General features: G+C 40.5%; 2 long non-coding RNA genes across 5 annotated transcripts in view; one reads left to right on the top strand and one right to left on the bottom strand.

Moving 5' to 3' along the window:
• The window catches only part of LOC121485409, a 30,979-nt gene extending 12,558 nt beyond the window's left edge, over positions 1 to 18,421 (bottom strand). Inside the window, exon 1 of the long non-coding RNA XR_005986274.1 lies at positions 17,867 to 18,421. This is a non-coding gene — a long non-coding RNA (uncharacterized LOC121485409). The remainder of the gene's footprint in view (positions 1 to 17,866) is intronic.
• Positions 18,422 to 18,571: 150 nt separating this feature from the next.
• Positions 18,572 to 19,568, top strand: part of LOC121485407 — a 29,502-nt gene continuing 28,505 nt past the window's right edge. Inside the window, exon 1 of one of the 4 annotated variants that reach the window (XR_005986271.1) lies at positions 18,572 to 18,741. This is a non-coding gene — a long non-coding RNA (uncharacterized LOC121485407). The remainder of the gene's footprint in view (positions 18,742 to 19,568) is intronic. The other 3 variants (XR_005986272.1, XR_005986269.1, XR_005986270.1) reach the window with 3 other exon arrangements.

Here is a 19,568-nt window from a genome sequence, read left to right on the forward strand (position 1 = left end):
GAAGTCCTAATTCCATTTGGGGAGCAAAGAAGGAAAATTTATGAGTTAGTACATCCCAGATTGATTGTAACTTTTCATGGCTCAGCTAAGATGGGCTAGGAATGCCCAAACATGTTTGAATGTTATGCTTTAGTGAGGCACGGGCATTGCCAATAGTTGAAAGTTATGGTAGCTGTGATTCAGTAAGGGGAATAGCAGCCTTGACCAGAGAAAAATGTAGTACTATAGTAACAAGCCAAATTGCTGGCATTGTCAGTAGCTGTGATTTCACTTTATTGATTGTCTCCTGTGAAACATGAGGCTCTTTATTTGAATCATTTGTATAGGTGTCATATTGGGTTAATTGCAAAGCAATTGGATTTAATAATAATATAACGGTGTATCCATGTACATCGATTCCTAGAATTGTGAGATGTGAATTGCACTTGATCATGAGGTTGTGCTTCCCGGTGCTACGATGAGCAAGTCCCAGGCTAATTGTGTAAATTTAAGCTGCCCAGGGTGAGCTTTAACATATATGCCAGTTTAGATGGTTATTGCAAATACTTTATAGGGCTGGAACATGATTGGACGCCCTTGAACTTGAATTGTTTTAAAAAGCACAGCTTTATGTTGAGTTAACAGCGTGCCATTAAGATCAGTACCAGTGTAAACACAGAGGATGAAGGCTTTTTGTTGGCCATGCTCTCCTGCAGGTTTTCATAGTTGCTGAAATTATTTTGCTCTTAGCTAAGCTGTTTTGTCTTTGTCAGTCCGTTCAGTAAGGAATGCAAGAAAGATGGTTCTCAAAATGAACAGAAATTCCCAAAAAAGCAAGGATGCAGACAAAAGAAGTCGACAACCAAGTTCATTATTTCATAACTAAAGAAACAACATAGTCATATATTTGCATAATTGTATTTATATTTAAAATAAGTGGATACTTTCCAGTTCTCCAGTTGAAGGATGTTCCTTTCTGAGAAGGAAGAAGCAGGTGGGAATCGATTTTCTGAGAAAATTTCACATCCATATGATGAAGAAAAACTAAGGGAAAAGCTCAAGTCAGATCCAAGTAGGAAAATTTCAGAGGTTTTAGAGAAAGAGGAAAAAGGAGGATGAGGAGGTGTTATAAAATGAGAAGACTAATTCAGTACATATTGTCTGGCACAGTATGGGCCCTCAATAAATGACTTTGAATCAGTAACTCGATTAACTGAGTTAAAAAAAAATGTTGTGACAGGCGCGTGGGTGGCCCAGTCCCTTGAGTGACTCACTCTTGATTTCGGCTCAGTTCATCATCTCAGGGTTATGCATCAAAGTCTACACTCAGCCAAGCACCTGCTTGAGATTCTCTTCCTCTCCTCCTCATCCTCCCGCTGGCTCCCTTACTCTCTTATAAATAAATATGTAAAATAAATAAATAAATAAATATCTTTCATTAAGAAAAAAGTTGTGAAGAAAGTTAATAATGCTTCAAAATGTACTGCCCTGATTGTGGCCTTCCATGCAGCTAAAAAGGAATAACAAGCATTCTTTGGTTAGGCCAAACTCAACTACTTGAGTTTATACTAACATATTATCTTCAGTTAGATTTACTTTGTTCACCATTTTCATTCACTAGCACCATTGCTATAACATCTTCTCTCGTTTTTTTAAATATTTTTTTAAAAATTTTATTTGTGAGAGAGAGAGCACATGCATGGTGGGGTGGGGAGGGACCGAGGGAGACTCTCTGCTGATCAAGGAGCCAGATGTGGAGCTTAATCCCAGAACCCTCAGATGATGATCTGAGCCACCAAAAGGCAGACACTTAACTGACTGAGCCACCAAGGTGCCCCTGCTACAGCATCTTCTTGAAATCATTGGACTCCACGGTCAAACTGGAGAGGTCACTGGAAAAATCACTGGCTTCTACAATTCATACGAAGTCAGCATGTAAAGTCATTTACCTACACTCAGATGCTTCTCATTTCCCTTCCCCCTGGAGAATCTGCCTTTCTCACCAATTTGAAGACAATTTCAGAGGGCACGAAATCAAAAACAAAACTAGATACACTTCATAAGCAGGTTTATCCACTAAGATATTGGCTGTGTGTATGTACCCTACAGGTTGATCTTTTTATGAGCACAGACCGATGCTACAAGATGTTTTTTAAATGTGTTTCAGAAATGTGTTTGACTAAATGTGCTAATGGCAAGATTGAGGCCCTGCCTAAACGCTAATGAATTAGATGACCATGTGTTCAGAGCTGCTCTGGCCACAGTTGACAGCTGAATCAACTGACAGGAACAGCGGTGAAAGAAGACAAGAAACAAGGCTCCTTTGATCTTGTACAGATCTTTATTTTAATTTGGTGTGGATGTAGTGATAATATTACAGACTTAGGAGAAATATAGGAACCTAGGAAATTCTAAAAGGGAGGCTTTAAGTGAAATAAGACACGACCAAGAAGGAAAACCTCATATTTATGACTACAGTGAGGTGCCTGGCATTTCCTAGCATAACGAGGGTAATGGGAAGCAGTAGTCCTCTGTCAGGATGACAGTCCCCTTGCTTCGGCCTTTTGATTTTACCAGACACTGTATTTTCTTAATTAAAACAAGACTCCTATTAAGTAAAAATAATAAAATGAAGAGACTTAAGAATCAACAAAAAAACAGGAAAACAGCATTAAAACAATGAATTTTGACTGACTATTCAGATTTTTATGTAGCTGTTCCTGAATCCTCCTATTGTATAAAAAGTACAGCAATCTTTAAAAGATTTTATTTATTTATTTGAGAGAGGGAGGGAGAGAGAATGAGAGGGGGAGGGGCAGAGGAAGAGGGAGACACTTAACAACTGAGCCACCCAGGGGCCCCCAAAAGTACAGCAATTTTTAACTATTGTGATGAAACTTGGACCTAAGACCCAAGAAAAGTTAAAAATTATGAAGTGCTCTTCTCCTAGGGAGATTCTTCCTCTGAATAAACTAATGTTATTTACATTTTACGTATCCTATGAGCACTTTTTTCTTTGTTTATAAGCATTTTATTCATAGCCTGGAAAGCAAAACAAAAAAATAAATGTAAAATTCTATTTGCTCTATTTATTCTATCGACTCTGAGTCCCAACTTCCCTTTTTCTACCTTATTTCTCTCCATTATAATAGCAAAGAAAAATCAAGAAACCTACAGCGTTTGAGCAAAATCTCACCCAAACACTCCACTCTGTGCTCCAAGAGCAAATACTGGCTAATAAATGGGGCTAGGGAGGGGGTGGGGAGCGGGCAGCAGGGTTGCAAAATGTGACCTGGTGGCACACTGTGGGAACCATGTGCTCCAGAACTCTCTCGAGTTTCTATCTTATGAAAGATTTGCAATTTTTATCCTGTCACTGAACAAATAGAACTATGACTATTGTTTCACAATCTAGGCAGCCGATTGCACGTACTGGATTGCATGTTTCTTATTCTATCACATTTCCAACAGTTGCAAATGTTTCTTCCTCTGGGACATCAGGCTGTGACACTGGTTTACTGTAGGGGGCGGGCATTAGAACTGGAGACAGGCAGTGATTAGATGATGGGAGATGACGCATACTTACTGCTCCACCCACCCTCGTTCTGGGCTCTGTTTAAGGAGTGATTCCCTGGATTTATTGCTTTGCCACCTCCTATTTTGCTTCTGTGCACTTGTTTGTGTCCACACTGACCATATTACAATCCCCAAAGCAGGGCACCTGCTCTAGCATTTATGAGAGTCCATATTTCCTGGACTATGGATATATTTGAAATCAAATCTGTTTCAGAAGATCTAGAATATTTGCTGTAATTTTTCCTGTCCATCCATCCAAAACAATCTATCCTGATTTTTAGGAATTCACCTAAGTGCTCCTCCTTTAAGAAGACTCCTTTAACTACCCCAATGTGTGACCCTCTTTCTGAACTAATAGTTTGAAAAATAAATTATATTATGTTGATTTACATCTATTGAATGTATTATAACATTATATTATCATCTTATCCATGCTATTGTTTTTTTTTACCAGGTGAAATAAGCCCTGCATCTGTTACTTTGATAAACGTGTAGGAGAGAGGAGGTTTGTTTAAGATTTATTTATTTAAGAGAGAGAGTGCAAGGGGAGGGGCAGAGAGAGAAGGAGAGGGAGGGGAACCCCAAGCAGACTCCATGCTCAGCGTGGAGCCTGACTGAAGCTCAATCTCAGCCCCCTGAGATCAAGACTTGAACGGAAAACCGAGAGTCAGACCCTCCCGCCCTTAATGGTCTGAGCTCCCCAGGCGCCCCTAGAGGGGAGTTTTTTTATTTTTGTTTTTGTCAAGTATGCTACATATATGATATATACATATTGCAGTTTACATGCTACCTATATATGTTGGAGTTTTTAGTTCTCTAAGGCTATTTATGTTTAAAAACAACTTTGCCTACTCCCTTGGTCCTTTAAAGGAAAGACATATATAATCAATTTATTTAAGTAGTTACAGATGAAAGCATAGTTTGGGGATGATCTACGTAAAGATCCGTGACAAGTCTTAACAACCTCAGGCCAAGAGGGGAACAGCAGTATGGCTTATTGACCATGTCAGTCTAGAGACACAATGATATCACCTCCTAATTGATATCTTGTGTTTCCTTGTTTCCTTGTTTCCTATCTCTGTGTTTTTAAATAAAATATTAAGTAGAACTATTGTAGTTTGAAGAGATCAAACATATGCCTCTCTTCTACTACTACTGCTTAGAATGTCTATTGACATTTTCTACACCACGTCATCCAGTCTAGTATTTGCTTGAGCAAATACAATGAACACAATATTTCTAGTATTGATGTTCACGTTATCAGAAAGCTGTTCTTATAGTGAACTGAAATTTGATTCATTCCCTATAACTTTTAAACTTTGGTCTAGATACACTCTCTGAAGGAATAAAAATAAATCTTCTTAGGGTACCTGGATGGCTCAGTCAGTCAAGTATCTGATTTTGGCTCAGGTCATGATCTCGATCCTGGGATCGAGCCCCGCATCAAGCTCCCTGCTCAACGGAGAGTCTGCTTGTTCCTCTGCCTCTCCCCCCACTTGTTCATGCTCTCTCTCTCTCAAATAAGCTTCAAAAAAATCTTTTTAAAAAATCAATTCTCTTGGGATCCCTGGGTGGCACAGCGGTTTTGCGCCTGCCTTTGGCCCAGGGCGCGATCCTGGAGACCCGGGATCGAATCCCACGTCGGGCTCCCGGTGCATGGAGCCTGCTTCTCCCTCTGCCTGTGTCTCTGCCTCTCTCTCTCTCTCTATCATAAATAAATAAAAGTTTAAAAAAAAACTCTATTTAAAAAAATAAAATAAAATAAAAATCAATTCTCACTTTTCTGTGGAGGCCCTCCATACGTATATAGCTTTTCAGCTCCTCCCATGTGAGTATTCTCTTCTCCAAATCAAGTACATTCAATTCTTCATATGGTTCTTCTAGGCATTTCAATTTCTTCCTTTTTCATTCATTCAGTCAACTTATACTGAAGATTTACTAAGTTTAAAGCATTGTGATGCCTCCTGTCTATATAATGATGAGCAAAACCAGACATGGTTCTTATTCTTATTGAACCCAGAGCCAAGGCAGAGAAGACAAACATACATCACCTAGTCACACTAATGGATTGATAATTAAAAGCTCAAATAAGTGAGCTTTGAAGAGAAAGAATGTCATTTCATGTAAGCATATGACAACGGAACCGGAGCTAGTCTGGAGATCCAGGGAAGGCTTTTCTGCGGAATAAAGGATGGAGAGGAGGACAGACAAAAGAATAGAGAGAGGGATCAGCATGCTCAGGGATCCTAAAAGAGAGTGCGGTCAAAGAAGGAAAGAATAGTGTGGTAGAGCTTAGAGATTGAGGGATAGAGAGGTGACAGGTAAAGCTGGGGAGTTCAAGGCAGAGAACATCACCAGGAGTCTTGCTGGTCTGGTAAGGTTTTGGATTTCATCCTTGAAACAATAGGAAGTCACTGAAGGGAATGGTGAATTGTGGTAAATTCCTGGTCGTCAAATATTCTGACTTTACTTCCTCCAGTGTTCCTCCCTGTAGGAAGATTGCATCCATTCCTACTGAACTCAGAGAAGACTTTGTGACCTGCTATGGCCAATGAAATGTGGGCAACCGTAGTATGTGTCCCTTCTAGGCAGAAGCTTTCAGAGCCAGCATGTGGGTTACACTTCCTCTTCAGTCATGTCATTGCTACCATGACCAGCAATGCTATATACAGGGGCTACTCCATCAGCTTGAATTCCAAAGTGAAATGTCCATGGAGCAAAGCAACAGACATGCTGTGAATGAGCAATAACTGCTATTGTTGAAAGCTAAGGAGATTTCTGGGGTTGTTTGTTACAACAGGATTACCTAACTTATTCTGACAGATACAAAGGCTTTTATGGGGCCTGAGGGAACATGACCAAATTTGTGTTTTGGAAAGATGAGCAACTACTACTCAGAGAGTAGACTGAAAAGAAACCAAAGTAGATTCTGGAAAACAAGTTAAGCCATCATTACATTAATTCAAGCAAAGGACAGCAATAAATTGGACAATGGTGAACACAGAGATACAAAGATGTAGGTATAGCCAAAAGCTATCTAGAAGATAAAATTTTCAGAGCTTAGTGATAGATTTAGATCCTTGGTAGGAGAGGGGGTTGGAGAAATCAATGTATCGGGGGTGATGCCTATGCTTCTGGCTAAGTTTCAGATGGACACTAATGGCTTATAAAGAAATGGATATAAGTAGAGAAGGACAATACTTAAGGGAAAGATCATGAAGTTAGTTTAGAGCGTATCTAACCTGAAGCACCCTTAAGGCTGCCAACTGATACAGCTGGCTACAGGTCTAGAACCCAAAGTTCAGGTTAGAGATAAAAACTTAGAAACCACTGGTGTATAGATGGGAGTAATCCATGGGCAGCAGTGAGTTTGCTAGATACAGAGTAAAGAGTAAAAAAACAAAACAAAACAAAAACCATATATACACACACACACACATACCACTGTGTGGTATGGTATACCACATACCATATACACATACACACACACACACACACACACACACACACACAGATTGAGTTTGAGATTGATTTTTAGGATTAAATGTTTAGAAGCTCCAAAATGTAACATCTGGGGACGGGTTTACTCTTATTAAGAAGGATTAGCCAGAGAAGAGGAAGGAGAATCAAGAGAATATGATGCCTCCAAAGTCATAAGAAAAGCCTTTTTTTCAAAAGAAGGAAGTGATTGTCAAGGCTCCTCAGAACTTGAGAAAGATGAGGACTAAGAAATCTCCATTGAGTTTAGCCACATGAAGGTCACCAGAGGCCTTTGTCAAGGCTGTTTATTACCAGAATGATGTAGCAGAAGTCTGGCTGGTCTGGGGCCACACACAGCTCTCTGTGTCCCTGCTGGATTGCTGGATGTAACACAAAGACAAGAGTGAGGCAAGGTCTGGGTGTCCGTGCATGACATCTGCACAAGGGGATCAAGTCCGGCTGACAGGAGCACACTAACATTTGTTAACATGCTCCCTGTACATACACAGTAGCATGTCCTGCCCACTTCTGTCACCCTCCACAGGGGTTAAGAAAAAAATTATAGCTCCAAACCATAATAAAATCATTTAACATCACTCTGTGGGTATTTAGGAAAACAGAATTAACTACAGATGCCATGATATTCAGTTATAAAACTAAACAGACTCTCAAAAAGTGTATTCACATTAATTTAATCTAATTAAGAGAAAGTACCAAAAACCACATGAAATGCAGCACACACGTGCACGTGCGCGCGCACACACACACATACAAACGTTCTACTTATACATATATATTCTTACTTTTAAATTTGAGGGGTTTGAGGGGTGATGGGAAATGGGGATAATGAAAGAATGCTCCCATATTTTTCTTCATTTCTGGTTCAGACTGCCCTTACAAATATTTTGACTATGTATTTCCAGCTTATTCACTTATAAAATTATCTGATTCTTCTTTTTACAAAATTCTTTGTTGTATGAATTTTTCTCTTGAACTGTCTCAGACCTGGCCTTTTCTTACCCATGTCTGCCTCCTCACGTCTCAGTTCCTTGGCCCTCTCCAATTTATTTTGCATAAGCCCCTGTCTGATAGAATCCTATTCCTAAAGCCCTATTTTAATCACTTCTCTGCTCTTTCAAGAACTTACAATGGCTCCCTATTTCCTATCACATGAAATATAGAGTTCTCTAGTTAGAACACAAGACTTTACACAATCTATCTCTATTTGACTCATTCAAGTGTGTTAACTACTCTTCAAAGTACAACTTCCACCTGCCTCAGGCTACGTCAGAACCAGCTCCCGTACTCCTATTTGCTTCTTCTCTATGCTCCTTTGACTGAAATGCCCTCTGCTCATCTCTTCATGTAACCAAATCTCACCCATCTTTCTAGGCCCGGTAGGAAAAATCCCTGTCCCACCTGGGCCATGGCTTGTGAGACTCGAAATGGAAAAGCCACCTTGCCTCTAAGAAACAAGCAGAAGTCACTGCTTAAGATTGGAGGCACAGGGAGATACAGGGAGCTTGAGGAAAAAAACATGGCTGCAAGAATTTCTTCCTTTCTCTACTTCCAAACTTCCTATTGTGTTAGAAAAATAAAACCTTTCTGAGTTAGGTTGCTATAGCCAGTCTTGGTTGCCTCCCTAAATGACATATTATATGTCTGGAAACTTGGATGGTAGAAAAACAGCTTTGAGAAATGAAATTCCAGGCCTGAGATAAATGTATGTGGTGGTGGGGGGTGGTAGATGTGTCCAAATTTATACTCCTTGCTTGACCCAGGAATCCTAATTGAGAAATTAAATTAAATCTAAAAGTACGCCAGGATATTTGAAACCTCCAGAGCCCCAGCAGTAAAAATATGTTCTCACTCCATGGGAACACTATTACATCTCCAAGGAAGGGGGAAGAATTAAAGAGAAGTCCACAGTTAAAAATTAAAAGGTTCAGGGATCCCTGGGTGGCGCAGCAGTTTGGCGCCTGCCTTTGGCCCAGGGCACGATCCTGGAGACCCGGGATCGAATCCCACGTCAGGCTCCCGGTACATGGAGCCTGCTTCTCCCTCTGCCCGTGTCTCTGCCTCTCTCTCTCTCTCTCTCTCTCTCTCTCTCTTTCTCTCTGTGACTATCATAAATAAATAAAAAAATTTAAAAAAAAATTAAAAGGTCCATGAAAGAATATGCTGCCACGAGATGAATCGACAGATATAGCAGAGGGAAGAATCAGTATTCTGAGATCTGATATAAAAGAACACTTTGAAAGGGACCATGAAATAACTAACATAGCTGAAGATATAAACAAAAGCACGGAAACTATAATGAAGAAAAAAACAATTTTAAAAAACCCTCAAAACTTGGAAAAAACAAAATTCAGTCTCTATAAATGAAAAACATAGTCACCAAAATTAAAAACTCAATAAACAGGGCAGCCTGGTGGGCTCAGCGGGTTAGCGCCGCTTTCAGCCCAGGGTGTTATCCTGGAGACCGGGGATCGAGTTCCACATCGGACTCCCTGCATGGAGCCTGCTTTTTCCTCTGCCTGTCTCTGCCTCTCTCTCTCTCTCTCTGTACCTCATGAATAAATAAATAAAATCTTGAAAAAAATAAAAAATACATAAAAACTCAATAAACAGGGTGGGATGCCTGGGTGGCTCCAGGAGGAGGAGGAGGAGGAGGAGGAGGAGGAGTCTGTTAGGCATTCGACTCTTGGTTTTGGCTCAGGTCATGAGCTCATGAGTTATGGGATCAAGCCCTGAATCAGGCTCCCTGCTTAATGGGATGTCCGTTTGAAGATTCTCTCCCTCTGTCCCTCCTCCTACCTGCTTGCTCTCTCTAATAAATAAATAAACAAATAAATAAATAAATCCTTAAAAAAAAAAAAACCTCAGTGAGGAGGGTAAGGAATAGTTAAGACAAACATGAAGAAAGAATCCATAAATCAGAAGACAGATTTGAGGAAACTTCTCAGAATGTAGGACAGAGAAACTATGAAGTTATAGTTAAGAGCCATTGAAAATAGATCAAGAAGGTTGAATATATACCAAATGGAAATGCCAGAGCAAAGGGTAGAAAAGGAAGAAGAGATGATACTTCAGAAAATAACAGCTGAGAATTTGCCAGAACTAAGTAAAACATAAGTGAGTCTTCAGATTTCAGAAGCATACAAACACCTTAGCACTACATTTTTTTGAAATTCAAAATTGAATTTACTGTGGTGAAACTTCAGAATGTCAATGATAAGAAGAAAAGTCTTTAAAACACAAATGTTCTAGGGCACCTGGGTGGCTCAGTGGTTGAATTTGGCTCAGGTGGTCCTAGGGTTCTGCGATCAAGTCCCACACTGGGCTCCCCACAAAGAGCCTCTTCTCCCTTTACCCATGTCTCTGCCTCTCTCATGAATAAATAAATAAAATCTTTTTTAAAAAAGCCAATATTCTAGAAACAAAAAGCAAAAATTATTCAATTGAACCATCATGAAATTTGTCTTCAGTCACCATAGATATCTGTGGAAATGAACAGCATCCTGATGCTCCACAGAGGAAAGAATTCTCATCCTAGAATTCTATACCCAGCTGAATTTTTATTCTAGGCTGAGAGTGACATAAACATTTCAAACCAATGCAGTTTGAAAATTTACCACTCAAATGGTAAAAATTTTGACCAAAATTTACCACTCAAAAGAAAAACTTTTTAAAAGATCTACTATAGGGTTTACTTCAGTAACAAAAATAATTGAATCTGGAAGGAAGAAGTGGAGGGCAAAACATAAGGGTGAATAAAGAAATTGGTAAATATATTGTCAAAATTGAATAATGACTTACTGTAAATAACAAATGCTGATCATTAATTTGAGAGGACTTTAAAAATAAAGTAACACTAAGATACCAGTACACAATACCATGGGACACTGCAAAGATGGGAGATTTGAGTTTAGGCTATTATTAGAGTTTAAGGATCCCAAGGTCCTGTGTCAGTTCAAAGGAGAACAGATATATTGATTAACTTTACATTCTGTTAAGATTTTCTTGAGAACAAGTAGTAAAAAGTATAGGAATATAATTTCCACGCCAAAAGAGGAGAAAAGAGGGAAATTAAAAGAAAAAAAGGGAATCCCTGGGTGGCTTAGCTAGTTAAACGTCTGCCTTCAGCTCAGGTCATGGGTCCCTGCTCAGTGGGGAGCTTTCTTCTTCCTCTCCCTCTGCTTATCCTCTCTTGCTCTCTTAAATAAATAAATAAATAAATAAATAAATAAATAAATAAATAAAATATTTTTTAGAAAATCAAAAAAGAACTGACAATGCCATTAAAAGGCAGGATAGTGGGGAGGGGATGGAGGGAAAAACAAATTTAAATAAAGACAAATTTAAATAAATAATAAACAGAAAATCTAAAAACTTAATGTTGAGTAATACACATACATTATATACGATTTTATTTATTTATTCATAAGAGACACACACAGAGAGAAAGAGACACAGGCAGAGGGAGAAGCAGGCTCCATGCAGGGAGCCTGACATGGGACTCGATCCTGGGACTCCAGGATCATGCCCTGGGCCAAAGGCAGTGCTAAACCACTGAACCACCTGGGCTGCCAGTATTTTTTTTTTTTAAATATGAATCAATATGGGGCACTTGAGTGGCTCTGTGGTTGAGCAGCTGCCTTCTGCTCAGGGCATGATCCAGGGTCCCAGGGATCAAGTCCCACATTGGGTTCCCCTCAGGGAGCCTGCTTCTCCCTCTGCTTCTGTCTCTGCCTCTCTCCCTCTCTCTCTCTGTCTCTTATGAATAAATAAATAAAATATTTTTTAAAAAGAACATGAATTAACATAAAATATTGTTAATGGACAGATATATGAACAAAAAGTAGAAAAACAAGATAGGAAAGATAGTCACCAATTTTGGAATAGTGGCTACCTCCAGAGGGTTTGGAGAGTGGAATTGAAAGCAGGTACAAAGTGGCTTCAACATATCTTCATGTGTTGTATATTTTCTATACTGTGGAAGAAACAAAAAATGAAGGGAAAGAAGGAAGAAAAACGCTGAGCTACTCAATGCAAGAATAATTCTACACAAACAAGCAGCACAAGAACTTGTCCCTCTGGGCACCTTGCTGGCTCAGTCAGAAGAATGTCTGATTCTTGACCTCAGGGTCACTAGTTTGAGCCCTACATTGGGTGGAGGGATTACTTAAATAAAAATAAAACTGAAGGGTGCTTAGGTGGCTCAGTCAGTTATGCATCTGACTTCTACTCAGGTCACGATCTTGGGGTCCTGGGATGGAGCCCTGCGTCACTGGGCTTCCTGCTCAGTGGGGAGTCTGCTTGCTCCCCTCCCCCGCCCTGTCCCTCCCCTTGCTCGTGCTCTCTCAAATAAATAAAATCTTTAAAAATAATAATAAAATAAAACTTAAAAAAAAAGAAGTTGCCCCCTCAACAAATTAACAAGTAGAGAGAAACAGATGAAGCAGGAATGAGCAGGATCAGCCCTGTGAAGGATGATTTGATAGTGGTTTGTCCTCAGTTACTGGCATTGACATTCTTAGCATTCTAACTGCAGAAATCTGCTGGGAGAGAAAACAGCTCTAACTCATACAGGAAGAGACTGATATGAAGGAAGGGTCATGTGGCTATGTATTTTTTGACATTTGATAGAAGTCAGTATACATATTTTAGAAGATCCTGTTTCCTCACAATACTTACAAATAAGGATAATCTGACCGATAAAATCTTTCTGAAGGGAAAATGGTACACTATACCACTGGTTTTCCAGTATGTTGGTATGCAAAAATCTGGGTGAAAACTGTAAATACTAAAGGGCCCTTGGGGTGGCTCCAATTCAGTAAGACTCAAGCTCAGAAGTCTCCTCCACCCAATGCTAGTCAGGAAAAAAGAGGAGAAGGGGATAGAAGGGGAGGGGGAGGAAAGGAGTAGGAGATCAGATGTAAAACTGTGTAAACCACTCATCTACTTTACCTACTTGGTCCCTGTTTCTCAGAAAGGCAAAGAAATGGATGCGAAGAGAACTGGAATACATTTCAGATGTGAGAGCTTTCTACATTTCCTCTTCCCATAATTTTCCAGATAGTCAGCCTTCCCTACCTAGACCAGATTTAAGGGAAAGTGGGATAGACTGCTTTTGAATGCAAGCAGGCCATGGGGACAGTATCAGTGGGAAAAACTGTCCATGTTTATTGTTAAGTTTATGGCAGCTAAAAATATAGCCCCGCTCTTCTGTCTTCTCAAAATGATGACAAAGATTTTCACGCAGACACAAAGACCAACATGACATCTTGGACCAGTCCAGCCCTGACTCCAGGAGGATCCCATGAATACTTCAAGGACTACCAGACAATATGATCTCACCACTCCAGCCGAAAGGGTGATTCTGAAATGTCACTTTCTCCTCCAATTCTCTTTTTTTACTGGGGTATAATTTACATATTATAACATATGCATATTTAATATATACAATTATAAATATATAATTATACAAATACAAATGTATGATTTTAAATATATAAAATATACACGTAATTTTGATGAAACTATATACACCCATCCCAATCATGGTACAATATAAAGTCATTCTTTAGGGAAACTTATTATCTGAAATAGATCCAATAGCAATGAAACACAATAGCTTCTATTTCTAAATATCCTGCATTTGCAATCGTAGAACTAACATCCGAGACGTGAAGATAATGAGATACAGGGCAGTAAATAGTGTATTTCACCCCATCTATAAGAAGAGTTCCACTTTCCATAGTCATTTAGATAAGAAACAGAAAATGCTATAAATCACTGCAAAGTGATTTGTACTTGAAAGCACAAATCTTAACAATTTGTATGCTGAAAAGTGATTAATCATACTTTATTTTCTTTTCAAATTTTCTTTACACTGCCTCATGAATAAGCCAATACACCTTATCTTCTGTCCTATCTGAAAAATCTGGATTAACAGCCCGGGCCGAATTCCATTCTAGCAACGGGGGTACATAGCTACAAATAATTCTCTTGAAGCCAAAGGAAAATAACAACAAACACAGGAACACCTTACTCTGAAGTTCCTTTATTTTGGTTTAAACCTCTCTTAACAGGCTCTTTTCAAGTCTTTGGAGCATTATTAAACGATCCTACTATTGATTTTCCACGCTTAGTACTGGTGGAATGGAGTGACTTGAAGCACTAATGACTGAAGTCCACTCACTGTCTAAAGGACAGGTACAAAGGCAGACGTACTTGGAACTCATTCCACCAACCATCCTCATAACTTAGACTTCAGCGCCTGGAAATAGGACAGGTGGGAAATAGGACACGGAACTCAACTCATCTCTCTTACTTAAATATAGCACTGCTTCTATTTCTGTTACTTACCTTGGGAAATTTCATAAGTATTGGTATATTTTGCTATTCAGCATGAAGCCGTATGTTTCATTTCTACCTTTGAAACCCAAATTTCCAAGCCACCGCTTTTAGAAAAGCATTCCTCTATTTTCAGCTTCATTCTCCATGGGCCATTTATTTGTGATGCCAAGCCATTGAGTAACTAGAGGTTACAATAAGAATTTGTCATGCCAGATTCCATCTTTAAAAAGAAAAGCTTTTAAGACAAACAAACCAATTTTTTAAATGAGTACTAGAAATGAATGGGCATTTCACATAAAAGGGGGGGAAGAAAAGGAATGGTCTCCTAAGTTCGACCTCATAAATAATCAGGAAAAGCACATTAAAACCACAATGAGACACCATTTCACACCCCATCAGATTAGCAAAAATTTGTAGTCTTACAATACCAAGTGTTGATGAGGATGTAAAAGTACAGAAACTCTCATACATTTAAATTGGTAAGAGCATGGAGGTGTCTTTAGGGGTGATATGTCAAGATGTCTACAACAACAAAAAAAATTCAGCAAAAAAAAAAAATTCTGGAGAGGGAGAAAGAAAAGGCAAATATGACAAAGTCTGTGTTACAAAGTAGGGGGCAGGCTCTAGGGGCAGAGTCTGCAAATTTGAATCACAGTTCTGCCCCTCATTAATTGTAATCTGGTTTAATTATTTAAATGTCAGTTTAATTATCTGTGAAATGGGAGTAATGGTGGTATGTACTTGATAAGAGATGTGAGCATTTAATGTGGTAATTCATGCAAAGTACTTAAAGTAGTCCTTGCCTTGTCATAAGCCTTCAATAAATGTTAGTTATTACCTCTGTTGGCTCCATTTTGCAGATGATGTAAGTTGAGACTCAGAAGGGTGAAGCGACTTGTCTAGTCACATCACTGGCTACTGGTGATTAAGGCTGCAGGGAAGCTCTCCGACAAATCAGCAGAGACATTCACACAGCAGCTCCCTAACAGCAAACACTTGAGACAGCCCAAATGCCCATCCACTGCAAAATGTCTCACTAAATAATGCTACATTTCTTTTTAAGATTTATTTATTTATTATTTATTTATTTATTTATTTAGAGTATGCACACACACAAATGAAAAGAGAGGCAGAGGAAGAGGGACACAGAATCAATCTCAAGCAGACTCCACACTGAGCTAAGAGATGCATGCGGGGCTCGATTTCATGACCCTGAGATCATGATCTGAGCTGAAATCAAGAGTGGGATACCTGATTCACTGAGCCACCCACGAGCCCCAATAGTGCTACATTTCTTTACCAGAGTGCTATGCAGCCAGGGAAAGGAAAAAGTTGTATTAGCATGAAAAGAATTTTAAAAAATTAAAATTAGTTAAAGGGTTTTATTTTATTCTTAAAGATTTTAGCTGGTCCAGCAAGAAGACTGATTAAGCCATAAAAACTACCATAAAACGCAAATAAAAAAATATTTTTGTTTATAACCACTTTGTACTTCATCACGGCACTTTTTGTCAAGAAAGTACTCTCTAAATGTTTAACACATGAATAATTATGTAAAACAAAGAATGAAAAAAAACCCCAAAACACGAAGAATGATTCCTACAATGAACTAATTTATAGCCATTAAAATCACGTTTTTAAATGAATATTTAGTGACATGGTGAAATGCTTACTATATAAACTTTAAAAATATAGGATTCCCAAACTTTAAATATATACAAATATATATATATACACTATCCGTACCTTTATATGTATATACACGTGTATATAAGAAACTTTAAGTATATACAAATATATATATATCTTATCCATACACTTATATGTATATACACATATGTATATATAAGGTGTTTATACATATATTTAAATATATATCACAGAAGAATAAACTTGAAAGTTTATATACCAAAAAAAAAAAACCTTTTTCTATGTCTTAGAGATTTTATTTTTATTTATCTTTAAGTAGGCTCCACAGCCAGTTAGGATTGAACTCACAACCCCAAGATCAAGAGTTGCATGCTCTACCCACTGAGCCAGCCAGGTGCCCTTAAAATTCACCCCTTTTTTAAAAAGTTAAAAGTGATTTTCTTTGAATGGAGAGATGGAAAATGATTTTTCCTTTTTTTTCTCCTCATCTATAATATGTATTTTCTACAGTGAAAATGTGAAACTAGTGCCTCTGGAGCACAATTAGGCAGCATCTAATAAAGTCACAGATTGCACACTTACAGTCCTGAAATATTTCCACTCTTGGGTGAAAGTCTTCACCTGTGCTCAAGGAGACATTTATAAGAAGGTTCATAGCAACACTGCTTATAATAGAGAAAAAGTAGAAACAACCTATATCCATCAACAGAAGCACAGATATCTACCTGGTGAATATCTAGGCAACAGTTAAAAAGAAGGAAACAGAGCTACAGTAATCAAGGTGGGCATATCACAAAAATACAATGTGGAGTGATCTAAAAATGGCAGAAATGTAGGTGGAGTATGATATTGTTTATATAAAGATTAAAACCACACAAAATAACATTATGCATGTTGACTATATATAATTTATGTATCTATGCATGTGTACGAAAAATGTTTTTAATGTATGGGAATGACAAACACCAAATGCAGGGTAAAGTTTATCTGTGGAATGTGAGGAAGGGAAATGTGTTGGAGGAACACATGGATGGGACAGGTAGGGACTGCAAGTACACCTGTAACGCTCTATCTCTTGGACTGAGTACTAGAGTACAGGTGTTTGTTGTTATACAACTCTCTGTGGGATCTGCCTGTGCGTGTTCCTGAAATGATTCAGAATATACTCATATAAGAAAAATTTTAAATTAAGTTCATCTCTGGAAATTTAATTATTTGGAGGCACAATCATGGACATTTGGGCTAATTTAGAGTGTGTGTGTGTGTGTGCGCGCGCGCACACGTGTGACACTGGCAAGGGGTGGGGGTTCCAGTTGGACTAATTTTTTAAAATACTTTTACATCTTTATTTTGGCAAAACCAAGATTTCCAAACCAGAACATTTAATTCCTGCAAAAACAAAGGATTTTTCATGAGAGTACTCGATTACAATTATCACCCAATTTCGTTTAAAACCCAAACTCTCTCTACTGGGAGAATAATTAAAACATATATGCCCCCTCTCCCTGAAACATACATATTTAAAGGAAGAGAGTAAAGAAAGGCTGAATCCATAAAAAGTTGCAGTCATTTCATTCTTTCAGCAAATTCTGGATTTAGAGGAAACTATGTGGCTCAGAGCAGGCCCTGCATGACTAAGCCACGCTCCCAGCCTTGCTGAGGCCGATCCTCCCAACCCTGGCCGACTTTGTCAGAGGGCAGAGTGACACATTTGCACATGGTTAAACAGTTTCGTCAGTGAAATAGATTTAAACTAGCTTTAAAAGAAGGAAAAGAAAACATTCAGTGCATTCCACATTTTCCCTTAAGTATACTGTACCTTCCAGTTATGCTGCATTTTGCATGCCTCGGAGCTCCAAAACACTATTTAAATTGTGCACATAAATCATTTTACCCCTGGTGAAACACAGCTGTCTCCTCCAGGAGAAATAAGGGGTGACCTGTCCCAAGTGGCTACACCCTGGGGTGAGGACCCGGCTGGGCCCAAATCAAAGCGACCCACGTTCGGTCCCGAAGGCTGCACAGTCTGGAGAAGCGCTCGTCTCGCCCTGTAGCCATGCACCACAGCCTCTGGGTTAAAAGCTCTCGTTTGAGAAACTGGGAAATTGTACCTCCTGACCACATGACCTCAGCAGTTCCAGCGTGTGGGAAGTGGAGGGTTACGAGGGCGGAAAGGATCATCAGGCAGGCAGGCCGAAGGGAGAGGCTCCAGAGGTTACACAACCCAGAAATTCACAAAGATGGAAAGGGGGGGAGGGGGCTGGGGGCTGGCGGTCCGTGGGTTCCCAGCCCCAAAGACTTTCCTTCTCCCCGAGAATCCACCGTGGGGGGTTCCTGTAACTCGCAGACGCGACTCGATTGGCAACAACCTTGTTTACCCAGCGCTCACCCTCGGGGAGCGCCGCCCGCGTTCACAAGCCGCTGCCTGCGTTCTAGAGGCTTCCCGGGGCGGGGGTGGGGGGGGCGAGGGGGCGGGGCCGCCGGCCGCGGGGACCCCTCCGCCCCGCCCCGCCCTCCCCGGCCGCGCGCTGCGGGCCCGAGCGGGCGCTGGGGAGGAGCGTCTGCAGCCCCGGGGCCCGGCCGGCCCGGTCCCCGCGGAGCCTGCGCGCACAGCCGGCATCGCCGGCGCCTCCGAGGGCCTCCGCGCACGTGCACTAGTTCTGCGTGGCTAACCCGGACCCCGGAGGAACCTCGGTAATTTCCAAGCCCAGAGCCCAGAGCCCGCCCCCACCCAGCGCGCACGCACGCCGGGGCTGTAGCAACCCCAGTGAGTGCCCCTCCTGCCCCAGGGACGTGCTCGCGGGAAGGATGGGCTGAAGGCGGCCCTCGCTTCAGGCCTCTCGCCCCGGGGACAAGAGCCAGGTGGGCCTCTGGAGCACCCTGGAAGCTTCGACTTCCTGGGGCGGAGGAGAGAAGTCCACCTGACCCGAGGCTAGGCCAACAGTGGCTCCTTCCTATGGGGCCTGGCTTTCCCGGTAACGAAAAGAGGCCACATCGAGTGCAAAAAAATTTCTAAATTATGCTGTATGGCTTTCTGTCGAATAATTATGGGGTCTCGGTTTCAGAATTAAATTCATCACCTACCTGACAGCGCCCCAGACTGGGCACAGCCACAAAAATTGGCTGGCTCAGGCCTCACGCAGCCCCATGGGGTGGCTATTAATACCTGCCCAGGGGCCGCCTGGGTGGCTAAGTGGGTTAAGCTTCCCACTCTTGATTGGGGCTCAGGTCGTGATCTCTGGGGTCTGAGATTCAGGGCGGGGGAGGGGGGGTGAGCTTGAGATCCTCTCTAGCCCCTTGCCCTTCCCCCCTCCCTAAAATAAATCTTAAAACAAAACCAAACCGGCCAGGCAGAGAAGGAAAAGGCCTTGATAGACTGTTGTTGGTGTAAAGTCACACCGACCAGCTCCTTGCAGGACCAGCTCCTTAAAGCCCAGGTTTTCATACTATGTGAATGGAAATAACTTCACCCTTGCCTTCGTTTTCTCTGCAACCATTTCTCAGAAGCTGTTTTCATTTCC

This window comes from Vulpes lagopus, chromosome 2, assembly GCF_018345385.1.
Source record: "Vulpes lagopus strain Blue_001 chromosome 2, ASM1834538v1, whole genome shotgun sequence".
Taxonomy (NCBI): domain Eukaryota; kingdom Metazoa; phylum Chordata; class Mammalia; order Carnivora; family Canidae; genus Vulpes; species Vulpes lagopus.